Source organism: Nerophis lumbriciformis, linkage group LG02 (assembly GCF_033978685.3).
Source record: "Nerophis lumbriciformis linkage group LG02, RoL_Nlum_v2.1, whole genome shotgun sequence".
NCBI lineage: Eukaryota > Metazoa > Chordata > Actinopteri > Syngnathiformes > Syngnathidae > Nerophis > Nerophis lumbriciformis.
In genome coordinates, this window is record NC_084549.2 from 21370186 (window position 1) to 21388513 (window position 18328).

General features: G+C 37.7%; 1 protein-coding gene across 1 annotated transcript in view; it reads right to left on the reverse strand.

Annotated features, from left to right (window-relative positions):
* The window catches only part of eys (eyes shut homolog), a 683137-nt gene that overhangs the window by 202318 nt on the left and 462491 nt on the right, over positions 1 to 18328 (reverse strand). The window lies entirely within an intron of this gene.

Genomic DNA, 18328 nt, shown 5'->3' on the forward strand with positions numbered 1-18328 from the left:
GAGAAGTGGAAAACAAAGAGCGCTGCATAGGAAGAAAACAACACAAGTATAAAACTGTTTCGGCGGATCATGACAATTTACTGAGCCACAAAAGTAAGAGGGGCTCGCAAATGAATGACTCACAGCTGCAAATCGGTTCTCATTGTTTACTTATAAAAGCCAATTAAAAGACTAGACTCATTTGCAAACTTCACATGTTTTCCAGGCTAAGATCAGACCTGCGACCCACCAGTTGAGAACCACTGGTTTAAGCTACGGCCTGCAGAGATGTCAAGTCGGTCTTTGCCTTTTGCCGCACTGACAGTTTGGCTGTTAGCAGTCAGCAGTGTTCTGTCAGCGCGACATGCTGCTGTTATTTCCCAGTGGATGGCCACGGCTATGACTTGAAGGGGAGCTGAAGGAGGTCATCAGCTCCACAAGTCAGTGATGACATTGTACACCTGGTGGAGGACTTGAGAGCTTGACAGCAGATTTAAAAATGGCCAGCTTCAGCATAGGGAGTGGAACCTCAGTGTCCCACACTCTGGGAATTCAACATGTTTTCCCCGGATGACAACCCGCAAAAAAAAAGGATGTTTAGTAATACTTTTTTAAACGGTACCTTTTCTTTACTGTTTGACACATTAACAATGTGCTAAACCAAGGGTTCTTAACCCTTTTGACCTCTGGGCGCACCTTTTCCACTACAGAGGGCCCCCAGGGCCCACTTAATTTTTAACACTTAATCATCTTACTATTGATTTTTAACGTGTTCAAGAATTATATCTAACCTACTTATAATTTAAGAGGATAAACATTGTCAAATGATATGAAAGCTTGTGTTAAGATTATTCTCAAGGCTTAGGTCAGGCTGATTACAAAGATAAATACGAATCAAATATACTGCAAAAGAAGGGACTCATAAAAACGGATTTAAGATTACATTTACATACAATCACGCAGTGCAAAAATAAATACATTCTAACTAAATTAAGAATAAATAATGCATATGTTTCTTAAATAAACTATCAATAAGATATAAGTGCAAATAAAAACACAGCTTCACCACTTTAGTAATATTTTTGCGCTTAAGAAACTTCTCTATGACTTCAGCTGCAGACTTCTTTTTTTTGTTTGATATTGTCATTACTGCCACAAGTGGTGGAAATGTTTATTACAAATGAGTACCACTGCGGCCCATAGAGGGTGCTTGCGTGTATAAGGACCCCCCCACCTACTCCCAGACAATGGGTGTAGACGGAAAAGGAAGAACGGATGCATTTTGGCTTCAAAACTAACGATAAAGGTGAAGTTATAACACTGAAATACCCTCAGGAAGAGCTTTAAGACATGGCTAGATAGCTGGCGACTAAAGTCCATCCGCAGTCCATCCGCAGTCTGCAGTGTTTTAGCTACTTCTAAATCACCAATCCTCGCCTCCATGGCGACAAATAAAGTAAGTTTCTTACAAGTATCATCCCTACAGGACGAGGAATAGCTAAACATGCTTCACTACACACTGTAGCTCACCGGCGTCAAAATGTAAACAAACACCATTGGTGGATCTACACCTGACATACACTGTAATGATACCAAGTACAGGAGCGTATCTAGTCAATACTACTATGATTACATCGATATTCTTTAGCTTCACAAAATCTTCTTTCGTTTTTTTTACATTTATATTATGTTTACAAACTGAGGAAATATGTCCCTGGACACATAAGGACTTTGAATATGACCAATGTATGATCCTGTAACAACTTGGTATCGGATTGATACCCGTATTTGTGGTATCATCCAAAACTAATGTAAAGCATCCAAACAACAGAAGAATAAGTGATTATTACATTTTAACAGAATTGTAGGTAGAACATGTTAAAAGAGAAAATAAGCAGATATTAACATTAAATGAACAAGTAGATTAATAATTCATTTTCTACCACTTGTCCTTAATAATTTTGACAAAATAATAGAATGGAAAATGACACAATATGTTACTGCATATGTCAGCAGCTAAATTAGGAGCCTTTGTTTGCCCACATACTACTAAAAGACAAACTTGCAATAAGAAACATGTTTAATGTACTGTAAGATTTTTTGTTAAGATAAAGCCAATAATGCAATTTTTCGTGGTCCTCTGTTATTTAGAAATGTACCAAAAAGTATTGGAATACATTTTGGTACTGGTAGCGGTACCAAAATATTGGTATCGGGACAACACTTGTACGTACATATGTGAAGTAATTCACCTCCACGGTACACAGTATTATCCCTCTGTACACTCATAATGTGTTACCAAGGTTAAGAGTGAGCTAATTATTAAAGTATTCATATTTTTTGTTTTAAGTTTTAAGGATAGCTTCCTTTTACGCTGTTAAAGAGCAGGATGCATGAAGTCAACAGCTTGTTAGCTCTGGAAAACATGAATCGGCGTTCTTGAAGGCATTACGTTTGATGTGCTTGACAGACAGTGTGAGTCTACATGAAATAATAAAAAAAAATCACTCCAATTATGCGTTTTTATTTGCCCTTTTTAATACATAAAAAGTGACACTCCAAAGCAACTGTCGTACAAGCTTCTTTGTCGAGGATTTGATGAAGGTAACAAGCCCGACATTTGTGATCTCTTGGGTCTGGCTGTCTAATGTTAGCACCCTGGGGCTGCAGCCTGCAAGTCACGACTGTAATCTCAGGCCGCTGTCTTGTGGATGAGTAACTATTTGATATTAAGTAGCCAAGCATAAGATCACATCAGTCATCTGGGTATGTCAAAGTTTTAAGCTATGATAAATTGCTTCTTTAGAGACGACCCTGTGGGTCCTACATCTTACCAAAGACATTGTGTCATCTGTGCAAGTCGTCAATTGAAAGCTATGTGATCACAGATTTACTTGTGGACTAAAAAAGGCGTAGTCATAAAAGACCAAACCTCCCAGGCGAGAAATTATTCAGTCTGTATTGATTATGACCTCCTTCTACGGCTCATTAGCTTATGTCCTTATTTCTTGAACACCTGAAGGTATGATGTGGGATGTTGGTACTGAGTGGAATATTCAAAGGAAAGTTAAATTGTGGTTTTGTCCCATTTATGTCTTTTCAAAAAGCTCTTTCAGAAAGTATGTTAGAGTATGTCATTATGTGCAGTGCATTAATGTAACCTATATCCACAGCTATTTCATATATCTTCTAATCTTTTTGGATACAACTAGTAGGTCTGAAACTTCATTCCAGGGCAGAAATGCCTTGAAACAACATTTATTCTCAAGGCTGGCAGAGGACTGATCAATGTGATCAGTACGTAAATGAGTAAAGAGACTCTGACTGGTGTACTGACTGGCAACTTTCCCTCCAAAACACAGCCTGAAAGAACTTTAGATAAGACTGTTACCAATTTTGTACACAATCTTCCTGGAAGACATTATAACAAATACAATTTTGTTTGTGTACATATGTTGGGGTCTTTTCTTAAGCTAATTTTAATCATACAAACAATTAATCCTGATTTATATATATATATATATATATATATATATATATATATATATATATATATATATATATATATATATATATATGTGGGTTGATTGGCAACACTTAATTGGCTCTAGCTGTCACACCGCGGTGGGGGAGGTCTTGTCTTGGTTTTTGTCTTGTGAATTTCATGTTTTAGTTTGAAAAATAACTCTCCTCTCGTTTCAGGCCTCTTGTGTCATCAGTCTGACGTCATCCCTGATCCCTGATTGTTTCCACCTGTTCCCCATTACCCCTATGTGTCCTATAGTCCGCGTCTCCCTTTGTTCTGTGCCAGAATGTCTCGTTGCATCGTGCATCTCTAGAATCATGCCCAGGCCTTGTCTCGTCTTGCTTTGAGTATCCTGATCCTGAACTTTCTAGTTGGTATTTTGAGTTTTCCTTTTCTCCTCTCAAGCAGAGTGATTTTTGGTTTATAAAGTTTTCAAGTCGAAGTGGTGAGTTCAGTTTATTGTTACAGTTCCTTCTTTTCCTCATTTTTGAGTGATTTTTTGTTAAGTATTTTTCTAGACCAGAAACAGTGTAGAAGTTATATAGCCCATTGTTTCTCCCTCCTTTTGGAGCGTTTTTTTGTTGTTTAAATGTCATAGTTATATTCCTCGCTAGTGTAGTGTTTTGTTTCCTCCTTTCGGAGTGATTTTTGTTTTTTTCACATTTTTGGTGAAAACGGTTATCAGAATTTATAGCCATTGCCCTGACTCAAGAAGTGAAAAAGTGAACCTTCCAAAATAAAAGCCTGCCGGATTGTTCCCCACTCTGCATCTGAATCCTATTTCTGACACAGGCCTGACACTAGCGTGAAAATGTGAATTTGATGAATGTAGTCTGTTTATCTGTGTTGGGCCTGTGATTGCTGTATGTATATATATATATATATATATATATATATATATATATATATATATATATATATATATATATATATATATATATATATAAACTGTGCATCGCTCTCAGCATCTTTTACATGAAATTAAATTAAATCAAATTAACAGAGTCAATCCTCTTGTTAGTCATCCACAATCTTTGTCTCGGTGGGTGGAGGCTGGACGGATGGATGCACGGACGGAGACTCGCTGGGGGAAAAAAAATGATTGCGAAGCAATTTTTTCTCTACGCTTCGAACTCTGAACCTGTCCAGCAAAATGTATTATGAATGTAAAATAAATACATTTTTACCTTTGATAACAAGTGTCAAAATCAAAGGAAGCACTTCTGTCTATCCAACAAATGGCTAACGTCAGCAGTCCGTAAAGTAGCTTAGTGTATTATGCTTCTTTTGTGACACATAGGGTATTCAAATTTGCAGGGAAAGATTAACTAACAATACATTTTTATACATAATTCAATTCAATTGACTTGGTAATGGTAAATCGGACACCATTGCATGAACTGTAACATCTCATCAGACAGACTTTAAGTGAATGTTGTGCAAAGGACAACAAAAGTGATCGTGTCGGCTAACTTTTAGATAATCTGTTACAGATATTAGTGTTTTTTTGTTTTTTTGCATCCAAACGAAGCCAACCAATTAAATGATTTTAAAAATTCTGCATCATACAGAAGTTCCTAATTAAAGTCTTTATGTGATTTTGTGTGCAGTTTGGAGAAGACTTCCTCTTTAATTAGACAAAGACCATCCAGGTTGGCAAAAGAGAAGCAGGGCATGCGAACAAAGATAACAGAACTACGACTGCCTGAGAAATAGCACAAATATTTCAGTCTGCTGACAAATAATTTAAGTGGACTTTAATGTCAACATCCACAGTGAGGCGTAAATAACTTGGCTGCTTTTAAAAGACAGTCATATGCAACACACAGCTAGGACTTATGATATCCCGATTATCATGGATCAAAGTGTATTTCTGTAAACAGCTTACTGTCACATTGACTGATCAAGTAGCTTACTTGTTAAATCTGTTAAAGCAGCCATCGCATATTTATCTTTGACTACAGAGTACAGTGGAGCCTCCAAAGTTACACACAATCGATTCTATGACACTGTTTGACTTCCAAGTTGTTTTATTCATAACATAATGTCCATCAATCCATCCATCCATCCATTTTCTTCTGCTTATCCCGGCCGCGGGGACAGAAGTCTCAGAAGTGTAGTACAGAGTCCAGCCACCTCTTCGAGTTCCACGGGAGGAACACTGAGGCGTTCTCAGGCCAGCTATGAGACATAACCCCTCCGGCGTGTCCTGGTTGTATCCCAGGGCCACCTTCAGGCTGGGCATGCCCCGAACACTTGACCAGGGAGATGTCCAGGAGGCATCCAAATTAGATGCCCAAGCCACCTAAACTGGCTCCTCTCACCGCAAAGGAGTTTACTTTACTCTGACCTCCTTCCGGATGACCGAGCTCCTTACCTTGTCCCTCCAGGAGAGTTCAGCGACCCTCCGGAGCAAACTCATTTTGACCAATTGTAATCTTGCTCTTTCGGTCATTACCCAAGGCTCTTGACCATAGGTGACGGTAGGAATGTCGATGGACCAGTAAATAGAGAGCTTTGCCTTCCGGCTCAGCTATCCCTTCACCATGACGGTCCAGCACACTGAACACACTACTGCAGATGCTGCCCCGATTCGCCTGTCGAATCCCGTGCTTCCGCCTTCCCTCACCTAATATCCCAAGATATTTGAACTCCTCCACCAGGGTCAAGACCTCACTCCTATATCCAAACCATCCTTTTCTTGCTGAGAACCACGGCCTCCGATTTGGAGGTGCTTAGTCCCATCCCAGAGGCTTCACATTCACCTGTGAAACGCCCCAACAAACGCTGGAGGTCACAGCTTGATCAGGCCATCACGACCAAATCATCGGCAAATAGTAAAGATGATAACCTAACTCCGACTCTGCGTCCTCTCCAGGAGGTGTGTCAGTGGGGTGACATACTGTCCACACTGCAAAAAGTCAGTGTTCAAAAACAAGAAAAAAAAATACTAAAAATGAGGAGTATTTTATTTGAACTAAGCACAATTATCTGCCAATAGAACAAGAACATTTGGCTTGTCAAGACTTTCCAAAACAAGTACAATTAGCTAACCTCAATGAACCCAAAAATACCTAAAAATAAGTATATTCTCACTAATAACAAGTGCACTTTTCTTGGTAGAAAAAAAAAAGAGACCTTTTTGCTCAATATGTTGAAAAATATTCTTTAATTAAGTAAATGCTAGTGCCATTATCTTGACATAATGATATGCGCTCGGCATTACATTTTTTGAAGCCAGCAAACTTATACTAAAAACTCATTTATTGTTCTTATTGGAAGGCAACAAGGCAACCGCTTTTTACTCTCGGGGTCTCCTAGCCGCTCAGGCAAATCATATAGTCTAAAAATGCATTTTTCCATCGATAACATGACATCATTGCGCCAAGTGCGTGCTCTTTCAGTCAATTAGTGCGCATATATACAGCCCGGCCCCTGGCCAAAAATGTTTTAATTGTAATTTTGGAAGAATTTATCTGAATGTGCATGAACTATTTCTGTTCAACATTGTTACAAATGTCACATGTTAAATGTTTAAATATTAACTGTCAGTTTACTGTACTGTGCCAACTGTACTACTATATGAGTACGTATTTTCTCTTGTTTCATTGATAATAAAACAGCAAAGTCCATTTGGCCGTCATCTGTTTTAATTATGAGACACATTTGTGTCAAAGTCATGATTTTTTTTTTTCATGCTTGGAATAAGAAATTATTACTTTAAACAATCAGTTTTATACTTGTGAGTGTTGATGACACAGCTCGGCAACAATTGATATTCTAGTCTCAAGCATGTTTTACTCAATATAGGTCATAAAATCTCAGCAACAAGCTGTAATATCTTACTGAGATCATCTAGGACCAAACCCTTAAAACAAGCAAAACACTCCAACATAAAATCTGCTTAGTGAGAAGAATTATCTTATCAGACAGAAAATAAGCAAATATCACCCTTATTTGAGATATTTAATCTTACTTAGATTTCAGTTTTTGCAGTGCACCCATCCATACATTCTTTACTGCTTGTTCCTCTCAGGGTCGTACATAATATATTGTAATGATAAATCATTTGATCATCAAAACAATCAGAAAACATTTAACTGTCCAGCTTCAAGGTTAAAGAGTTAAAGTAACATTTCAACATTCTCACTTCTCATACAAGTATGAAGAGAGTAAAATGAAACAAAACAACTCACTCTTTGACAATGCCTGCGGGAATAGGAAGGCGCTTGCTGAGTGATTCTGCCACTTAGTGGTGTTGTATAGTAGAAGTATTGCGGAAACAAATTAAGCCCTGGATTTTTATTTGTTCAGCCTGGCCCACAACAATCCCAAATGCAAATTTCCCCGATGGCCACACTTTGGACAGCACTGCTTTTAAAAGCTGTTTGTCAGGATTGAGTGTGTGACGTGACTTCATCTCAGTCAGAAACTACTATTCTTCATGACTGTTTAACTTGTTCGCTTCTTCCAAAGCAACTTCCTAACGCACGGAAGTGACAGCAGACCAAAAAGTTACATAAATCACAACAGTTTACTTTCACTTACTTTTTCAACTTTATTCATTGAAACGTTGTCAACTTTTGCCATTTGGTCCGTCGGCAAAAATTGGTCTGCTGTCAGTTGCGTTGTTTCTGTCACTTTCGTTGTCGTTTAATGTTGCTGTTTTGTGACTTAAAGTTGTTGTGTTGTGGCTTCTTAACGTTGTTGTGCTTTGGCGTTTGCATTGTTTGTAGCTTTTGCATTTGTGATGTGCCTTAATGTTGTTGTGTTGTGGCGTTTGTATTATTTAAAGTACCACTGATACACACACACTAGGCGTGGTGAAATTACCCTCTGCATTTGACCCATCCCCTTGTTCCACCCCCTTGGAGGTGAGGGGAGCAGTGAGCAGCAGCGGTGGCCGCACTCGGGAATATTTTTTTGTGATTTAACCCCCAATTCCAGCCTTTGTGGCGTTTGCAGTTATTGTGACCCTTCAAGGCCACCATAGTTTGCAGGGGGAAAGGCGAAGACGTGTAGCAGCCTGCATGTAAAACTAAAATCGACGAAATGTAATAAAATACAAAATACAAGCGTTTTTAAGTGTCAAAATGTGCCCCATTGAAATACAAACATCTTTATTTTGGTCTGTGTCGCCTAATGGCGAGTTCCCCTAAATGCAGGGTGACACCAAAAAAACAGAACACATAAATCTGTTGGTTTTTCTTTTTTTTCTTTTTAAGGGTACACAAGTCAACTTTGTTCCTGAAATATTGAAATAATAATCTTCCCAAAAATATATTGCTTTGCCAACACAAAGAAATTTTGTGTGGAGGTCTACCGGGTATTTCTCCAACAAATCCTACACCGTAGTAAAATCAAATTTTAGTACGTTTTTGCGTCGTTATGCTCCATCAAAAATCAGATTTTTTGATTGGATTCGGAATTTCAGAGAGTATGGGAATGTGCAAAATCTCAATTCTAACACCCAGAAGAGGAATGCGTTTGAGTAATTAACAATTCTGAGTGACATATGCTCGTTGGTCTCCAACTTTTGGAGACCAACATATTTTGGAAAAAACATGACTTTCATGTAAAGTGACTAAGATAACTGAAACTTTGTGTAATGATCCTACACAAACTTTTATTATTATCATACTTGCCAACCCTCCCGGATTTTCCGGGAGACCCACGAAATTCAGCGGCTCTCCCGAAAACCTCCCGGGACAAATTTTCTCCCGAAAATCTCTCGAAAATCAGGCGGAGCTGAGTGACGTGTCGACAGCCTGTTTTCACGTCCGCTTTCCCACAATATAAACAGCATGCATGCCCAATCACGTTATAACTGTAGAATGATCGAAGGCGAGTTCTTGGTTTCTTATGTGGGTTTATTGTTAGGCAGTTTCATTAACGTCCTCCCAGCGCGGCAACAACACACAACAACAGCAGTCACGTTTTCGTCTACCGTAAAGCAGTTCGTCTGCCGTAAACAGCAATGTTGTGACACTCTTAAACAGGACAATAGTGCCATCTACTGTACATGCATATTTGACAATAACATCTACGGCTTTTAGAGAGTGAAGTGCACAACTGCGCACACAACAAGGAGACGAAGCAGAATGCTCCATCAGAGAGGGTGTTCAGCATGGTTAGAAAAATAGTGACAGAGAATAGAACAAGGATGGACAATTCAACCCTTAACTCAACAATGAGTAGATGAGTGTTATGTGTGTGTATATGTGTAAATAAATGAACACTGAAATTCAAGTATTTCTCTTATTTATATATATATATATATATATATATATATATATATATATATATATATATATATATATATATATATATATATACATCCATCCATCCATCCATTTTCTACCGCTTATTCCCTTCGGGGTCGCGGGGGGCGCTGGAGCCTATCTCAGCTACAATCTATATATATAATAAAAAATAAAAAAAATAAATAAAAAATATATATATATATATCCATCCATCCATTTTCTACCGCTTATTCCCTTTGGGGTCGCGGGGGGCGCTGGAGCCTATCTCAGCTACAATCGGGTGGAAGGCGGGGTACACCCTGGACAAGTCGCCACCTCATCGCAGGGCCAAAAAAAATAAAAAATAAAAAAAATAAAATATATATATATATATATATATATATATATATATATATATAGCTAGAAGTCACTGAAAGTCAAGTATTTCTATTATATGAAATACTTGACTCCTCCCCTCTTAACCATGCCATGACCCCAACCACGCCCCCCCCCCCCCCCCCCCTCCCTCCCGAAATCGGAGGTCTCAAGGTTGGCAAGTATGATTATTATTAGTGCATCTCCTGGGAGTTAGATCTTCCCCTGCTTTTAAAAACTAGTCACGCCTCTAACTTTAATCAAGAGTCTTTGAATGCACCACAGTTATGGACAATGAGATGCAAAATGGAAACTTAACTTCTTCCTGTGCTACCAGAAATAGATTTATTGTAGTTTTACTTTTCTTCTATGACGTTTTCTTTGTTCCAAAATGTTGGTGCTGTGTGCGAATGCTTAAGGTTTGCCTATCGTCCACAATCATTAGAACATCTTTTTTTTTCAGGATTTTAAAGATAAAAAACGCTTGCAATATGCGGCTAATGGAAGTATTAGTGATATTGTTATTACAAGCGCTAACGCAGACAAACTATAGCATTGATGTGATCACAAGCCTGCGTACAATTTCGACATGATCGACTGGTGAAGTGTTTCCTCACTTCCTTGCTCCCTGAAAGTTTATTGTAGAACATACTAAATAAATAAAACATCTCACCTGGACAGAAGAAGTCTGAGGACGTATTCTGACAAGTTGGTAAACTTTGACAGCCATTCAGGACCCAGAAATGGCAAGAACGACACAAAAAGACGCTTGGTGACCCTCTACCCCGTCAGGATTATGAGTCAATCTTCAACTAAATGGGAATATATGAACATCCTAGCAGTCGCATCCTAATGACAGCAGACATTGTAGAGTTAGTGATATTTTATTGTGTTTGTTGGCTCTCAAGAAGTCTGCAGTGAGTAATAACTGCAAACTTTGAAATGCGTATGCTTAAAATGATAAAAATACGTAAATATTACATTTTATTATAAATGTGCCCTTTACTACATTACATATATACTGACATGTTTAGAAAACCTCAATGGAGGTGTTTGGATGTTTTTTTAAGCACTGTATAGGCAGAATAGAGCGGCTCCCGTAGGCTCCATTGCAAGCGGACTTCTGATCACATTTATTTAATATTTAGAATGCAAAGAAAAGGTGTTTCATAATGATTGTGAACGATAGGAAAGATGCCAATGTCCTGTAAAGGTGAGCTTTGATGACGTTATGACATCTGTGTTGAGTGAAGTGTTCCAAGTGTTCCAAGTTAGGTTTGTTGTTATCCAAGAAAAAAACATGTTGCTGTTTTGATAGGGGGTGTAGGTCGTCTTAAACAATCTTAATTTGATTCAATCAACATTATTATTGAACTTTCATGGCTAAATGTTTTTATATTAACATTTATGATGCACTTTCTTAATACATTGTATATTTAAATGGCAAAAAACTATATTTAAGTTTTACAAAAAGCCCAAGGCCTCCCTGTGCTTGTGGCCCAGTAAAGCGCCCCCACTTACACCTCGACATCGATGCGGCGGAACACTAGTATTGAAATATTTTGAAAAATCTTTATTCAACCCTGACACAATACAAGTGAATATTCAAGAGATGTAAATTGGTTATTGAGTAGGAGACGATTTGCAGCCCACATTCTGCTTTAAGGCTGTTATATATCCATTTTAAACAGCCAAACATGAGATTTGGGGGTTAAATAAAATATCTATGCATGAATACATTTTACATGAGTGTGTCTTGTCTCAAAGGCATGCATATGTGTAGGCACATCTTAATGTAAATATATGTTTAACTAGGGATGTCCGATAATGGCTTTTTGGTGATATCCGATATTCCGATATTGTCCAACTCTTTAAATACCGATACCGATATCAACCGATACGGATATCAACCCATATATGCAGTCGTGGAATTAACACATTATTATGCCTAATTTGGACAACCAGGTATGGTGAAGATAAGGTACCGTATTTTCCGCACCATAAGGCGCCCTGGGTTATAAGCCGCGCCTTCAATGAACGGCATATTTCAAAACTTTGTCCACCTATAAGCCGCCCCGTGTTGTAAGCCGCATCTAACTGCGCTAAAGGAATGTCAAAAAAACAGTCAGATAGGTCAGTCAAACTTTAATAATATATTAAAAACCAGCGTTCTAACAACTCTGTTCACTCCCAAAATGTACGCAAATGTGCAATCACAAACATAGTAAAATTCAAAATAGTGCAGAGCAATAGCAACATAATGTTGCTCGAACGTTAATGTCACAACACACAAAATAAACATAACGCTCACTTTCTGAAGTTATTCTTCACTCATAAATCCCTCGAATTCTTCTCTTTCGGTGTCCGAATTGAAAAGTTGGGCGAATGTGGGATCCAAAATGGCCGGCTCCGTCTCGCTGTCTCCCTGTCTTAGTGAAGGTGTGTTCGCCTTCGGTCATCCACTGTTCCCACGCAGTTAGCAGTCTAGCTTCGAATGCCCTGTTGACACCAATATCTAGCGGCTGGAGGTCTTTTGTCAATCCACCCGGAATGACGGCGAGTATTGAATTAAGCGCGTAAGCGTGTCTCTTAATGTGATGTTATGAGCTAGCAAATATAACAACTACACTACCCAGCATGCAACGATAGTGACGAGCATGCGCGGTAGCCCTGAGAAGCGTTGTTTTATGCTGGCAGTTAGAATGTGGTTATGAGCACGCTGTGAGTAAACGTTGAGAACTCAGTTAACACGCCTCGTCTGCATTATTTATAATTAGACAGACAACACACTTAATAGGAGCCATTTTGGGGTCTTTACATAAACACACAAATGGAAATGAAACGTCACATATCCCAGCATGCACCGCGCGCTTCTTCTACGGGGAAAAAAGATGGCGGCTGTTTACCGTAGTTGCGAGACCTAAACTTTATGAAAATTAATATTAATATTAACCCATATATAAGGCGCACCGGATTATAAGGCGCACTGTCAGCTTTTGAGAAAATTTGTGGTTTTTAGGTGCGCCTTATAGTGCGGAAAATACGGTACTTTAAAAAAAATTAATGAAATAAAATAAGATAAATAAACTAAAAACATTTTCTTGAATAAAAAAGAAAATAAAACAATATAAAAACAGTTACATAGAAACGAGTAATGAATGAAAATTAGTAAAATTAACTGTTAAAGGTTAGTACTATTAGCATACTTGCCAACCCTCCCGGATTTTCCGGGAGACTCCCGAAATTCAGCGCCTCTCCCGAAAACCTCCCGGGACAAATTTTCCCGAAAATCTCCCGAAATTCAGGCGGACTCAGGTCCTCATGGGTTTATTGTTAGGCAGTTTCATAAACGTCCTCCCAGCGCGGCAACAACACACAACAACAGCAGTCACGTTTTTGTATACAGTAAAGCAGTTCGTCTCCCGTAAACAGCAATGTTGTGACACTCTTAAACATGACAATACTGCCATCTAGTGCATTTGATGAAAGCACTTTTGTGCATGCCACACAGCAATGCATCATCAGAGAGGGTGTTCAGCATGGTTAGAAAAATAGTGACAGAGAATAGAACAAGGATGGACAATTCAACCCTTAACTCAACAATGAGTAGATGAGTTTTATGTGTGTGTATCTGTGTAAATAAATGAACATTGAAATTCAAGTATTTATTTTATATATATATATATATATATATATATATATATATATATATATATATATATATATATATATGTATATATATATATATATATATATATATATATATATATAAAATAAAATATATATATATGTATATAATAAAATAGATATATATACGTACATACATATATATATATATATATATATATATATATATAAAATATATATATATATACGTACGTATATATATATATATATATATATATATATATAAAATAGATATATATATACGTATATATATATATATATATATATGTATATATATATATATATATATATATACATATAATAAAATATATATATATATACATATATATATATATATATATATATATATATATATATATATATATATATATATATATATATATATAGCTAGAATTCACTGAACGTCAAGTATTTCTTATATATATATATATATATATATATATATATATGTATTTCTTATATATATATATATATATATATATATATATATATATATATATATATATATATATATATATATATATATACACATATATAAATATATATATGTATATATATATGAAATACTTGACTTGGTGAATTCTCGCTGTAAATATACTCCTCCCCTTTTAGTCACGCCCCCAACCACGCCCCCAGCCACGCCCCCGTCCCACCCCAACACCGCCCACCCCAACCCCCGAAATCGGAGGTCTCAAGGTTGGCAAGTATGACTATTAGTGGACCAGCAGCACGCACAATCATGTGTGCTTACGGACTGTATACCTTGCAGACTGTATTGATATATTTTGATATATAATGTAGGAACCAGAATATTAATAACAGAAAGAAACAACCCTTTTGTGTGAATGAGTGTGAATGAGTGTAAATGGGGGAGGAAGGTGTTTTGGGTTGGTGCACTAATTGCAAGTGTATCTTGTGTTTTTATCTGGATTTAATTAAAAAAAAAAAAAAAAAAAAAAACGATACCGATAATTTCCGATATTACATTTTAACACATTTATCAGCCGATAATATCGGCAGGCCGATATTATCGGACATCTCTATGTTTAACATTAATATACTGTAACTATATGTCTCTTACCAACACGAGTGTCCTTTGTATACACAAAACATGCAAGTCAGCATTTAATTTAGAACACAAACAAGTCAATGTCATTAGTTACCGCCTAAAATGACAGATAAAACAACTAAGAGCAGATGTGACTTCATTTATTCTTCTCTGGCGGCCATTACTTAATACAAGATGTGCGGACAAGGTTGCCATGCGAGCAAAGCAGTCGAGCAAACGCGTATCTGTGCAATGGCTTTGTCAGCATGTAAACAGACCGCGGATTTCGTCCGTGGTCCATGGCGACAAGGGACGGTGGCAATGGATGAGTATTCATACGAGACTGGCTCGTATTAAACCTGAAAGACTGCATTGGAAGGCTTTTGAGGTGGGACACACTTCCTACAAAGTCAGCAGAAATTAATCCAAAGGCCCACTGCTGGTCTTTAAAAGAGACTTTATGGGGTTGGAGAATTTTGTTGGATAAGCAAGAACTTTTCTTTACGGCCATGCGAGGAAACGGAGGAGATATTAAAATCGCATATGCATTTTTAAAACATGTTCAATAGAGAACTTCTAGAAGACAACACTAAATACATTACTGTCAGATTAAAGCTACAGTATTAGATACAGATAAATGGTGCTTTGATGGTAATTATACCAATATTGTGGTACCAGTACCGGTACCAAAATATATTATTATTACATTATTGGGTTTATTTTAGGGTACATTAAACATGTTTCTTATTCCAAGTTTGTCCTTAAATAAAATAGTGAACATACAAGACAACTTGTCTTTTATTAGTAAGTAAAAAAACAAAGGCTCCTAATTTAGCTGCTGACATATGCAGAAACATATTGTGCCATTTATCATTCTATTATTTTGTCAAAATTATTAAGGTCAAGTGGTAGAAAATTAATTATTAATCTACTTGTTCATTTACTGTTAATATCTGCTTACTTTCTTTTTCTACATGTTCTATCTACACTTCTGTTAAAATGTATTAATCACTTATTCTTCTGTTGTTAGATACTTTGCATTAGTTTTGGATGATACCACAAATTTGGGTATCAATCCGATACCAAGTCGTTACAGGATCATACATTGGTCATATTCATATTCATCATGTGTCCAGGGACATATTTCCTGAATTTATAAACATAATATAAATTAAAATAAAACAAAATAAGATTTTGTGAAGCTACAAAATATCGATATAATAGTAGTATCGACTAAATACGCTCTTGTACTTGGTATCATCACAGTGGATGTTTGGTGTAGATCCACCAATGGCGTTTGTTTATATTGTAGCGTCCCGGAGTTGGTGCTGCAGGATATTCTGGCAATTTGTTCTGAAGTGTTTATGTTGTCTTGCGGTGCAAATATTCTCCCAAAATGTGTTTGTCATTGTTGTTTAGTGTGTTTTCACTATATGGCACATATTTATGACAGTGTTGGCGTTGTTCATACGGCCACCCTTAGTGTGGCATTTATGGCTGTTGACTAAGTATGCCGTTCATTCACTTGTGTGTAGTGTGTTCGAAGTTAAATGAGTCGTTTTAATGGTTGATGATTGGTCATAGAGTAATCTTGTCTTGACTTTGTCAACTTCAGACCATTTTAACATGTCAACAGTCATGACTCTGGGTGTGTTGTGGTGTGTATAGTGAAGCATATATAGTTAGCACTTGTCCTACAGGGATGATTCTTGAAATAAATGTACTTGACTTGTCTCCATGGAAACAAGAATTGATGATTTAGAAGGAGTTACAACACTGCAGACTGTTGATAGTCATTAGCCGCTAGCTAGTTAACCGTGTCTTAAAGGCCTACTGAAACCCACAACTACCGACCACGCAGTCTGATAGTTTATACATCAATGATGAAATCTTAACATTGCAACACATGCCAATACGGCCGGGTTAGCTTACTAAAGTGCAATTTTAAATTTTGCGAGAAATATCCTGCTGAAAATGTCTCGGTATGATGACGTCAGCGCGTGACGTCACGGATTGTAGAGGACATTTTGGGACAGCATGGTGGCCAGCTATTAAGTCGTCTGTTTTCATCGCAAAATTCCACAGTATTCTGGACATCTGTGTTGGTGAATCTTTTGCAATTTGTTCAATGAACAATGGAGACAGCAAAGAAGAAAGCTGTAGGTGGGAAGCGGTGTATTGCGGGCGGCTGCAGCAACACAAACACAGCCGGTGTTTCATTGTTTACATTCCCGGAAGATGACAGTCAAGCTTTACCATTGGCCTGTGGAGAACTGGGACAACAGAGACTCTTACCAGGAGGACTTTGAGTTGGATACGCAGACACGGTACCGTGAGTACGCACGCAGCTGCGGCTTCCAAACATTTGATCGCTTGCCCGTACGTGCGTGCAGCTATGTGCATGTCACGTACATAACTTTGGGGACTTTGGGGAAATATATGTGCTGTATGAACTTTAGGGAGGTGAACGGTACTTTGGGCTGTGGGATTGAGTGTGTTGTGCAGGTGTTTGAGTTGTATTGGCGGGTTATATGAACAGGAGGGGGGAGGTGTTTGTTATGCGGGATTAATTTGTGGCATATTAATTATAAGCCTGGTTGTGTTGTGGCTAATAGAGTATATATATATATCTTGTGTTTATTTACTGTTTTAGTCATTCCCAGCTGAATATCAGGTCCCACCCGCCTCTCACAGCATCTTCCCTATCTGAATCGCTCCCACTGCCCTCTAGTCCTTCACTCTCACTTTCCTCATCCACAAATCTTTCATCCTCGCTCAAATTAATGGGCAAATTGTCGCTTTCTCGGTCCGAATCGCTCTCGCTGCTGGTGGCCATGATTGTAAACAATGTGCGTATGTGAGGAGCTTCACAACCTGTGACGTCACGCTACTCGTCTGTTACTTTCGGTACAGGCAAGGCTTTTTTATCAGTGACCAAAAGTTGCAAACTTTATCGTCAATGTTCTCTACTAAATCCTTTCAGCAAAAATATGTCAATATCACGAAATGATCAAGTATGACACATAGAATGGACCTGCTATCCCCGTTTAAATAAGAAAATCACATTTCAGTCGGACTTTAAAGCGTGACGACGCCAATGGGTGGGGGACCGGTACTTTTTAGAGGTGGTATAGTACCGAATATGATTCATTAGTATCGCGGTACTATACTAATACCAGTAAACCGTACAACCCTAATAGAAATATGTTTCCACTCTAGGCACGAGTCAATGTTTGTTGTTGGTAGGATTACACAAAAGCTTTATCACTGATTTGCAAGTGCATAACAACAACCTATGTCCTACTGTATTTCATACTGTATTTCAGCAATTACAGTATATCTTGTCAAGGGGCAATACTATAGGAAGTACACTTGGGTTTACTTTAGAGTAGTAAGTGTACAGCCTGTAAGTAGCAAAATCATTGTGTCAAGTACAATGAAGGCAGCATCGTAGTCTGGGGCTGCATGAGT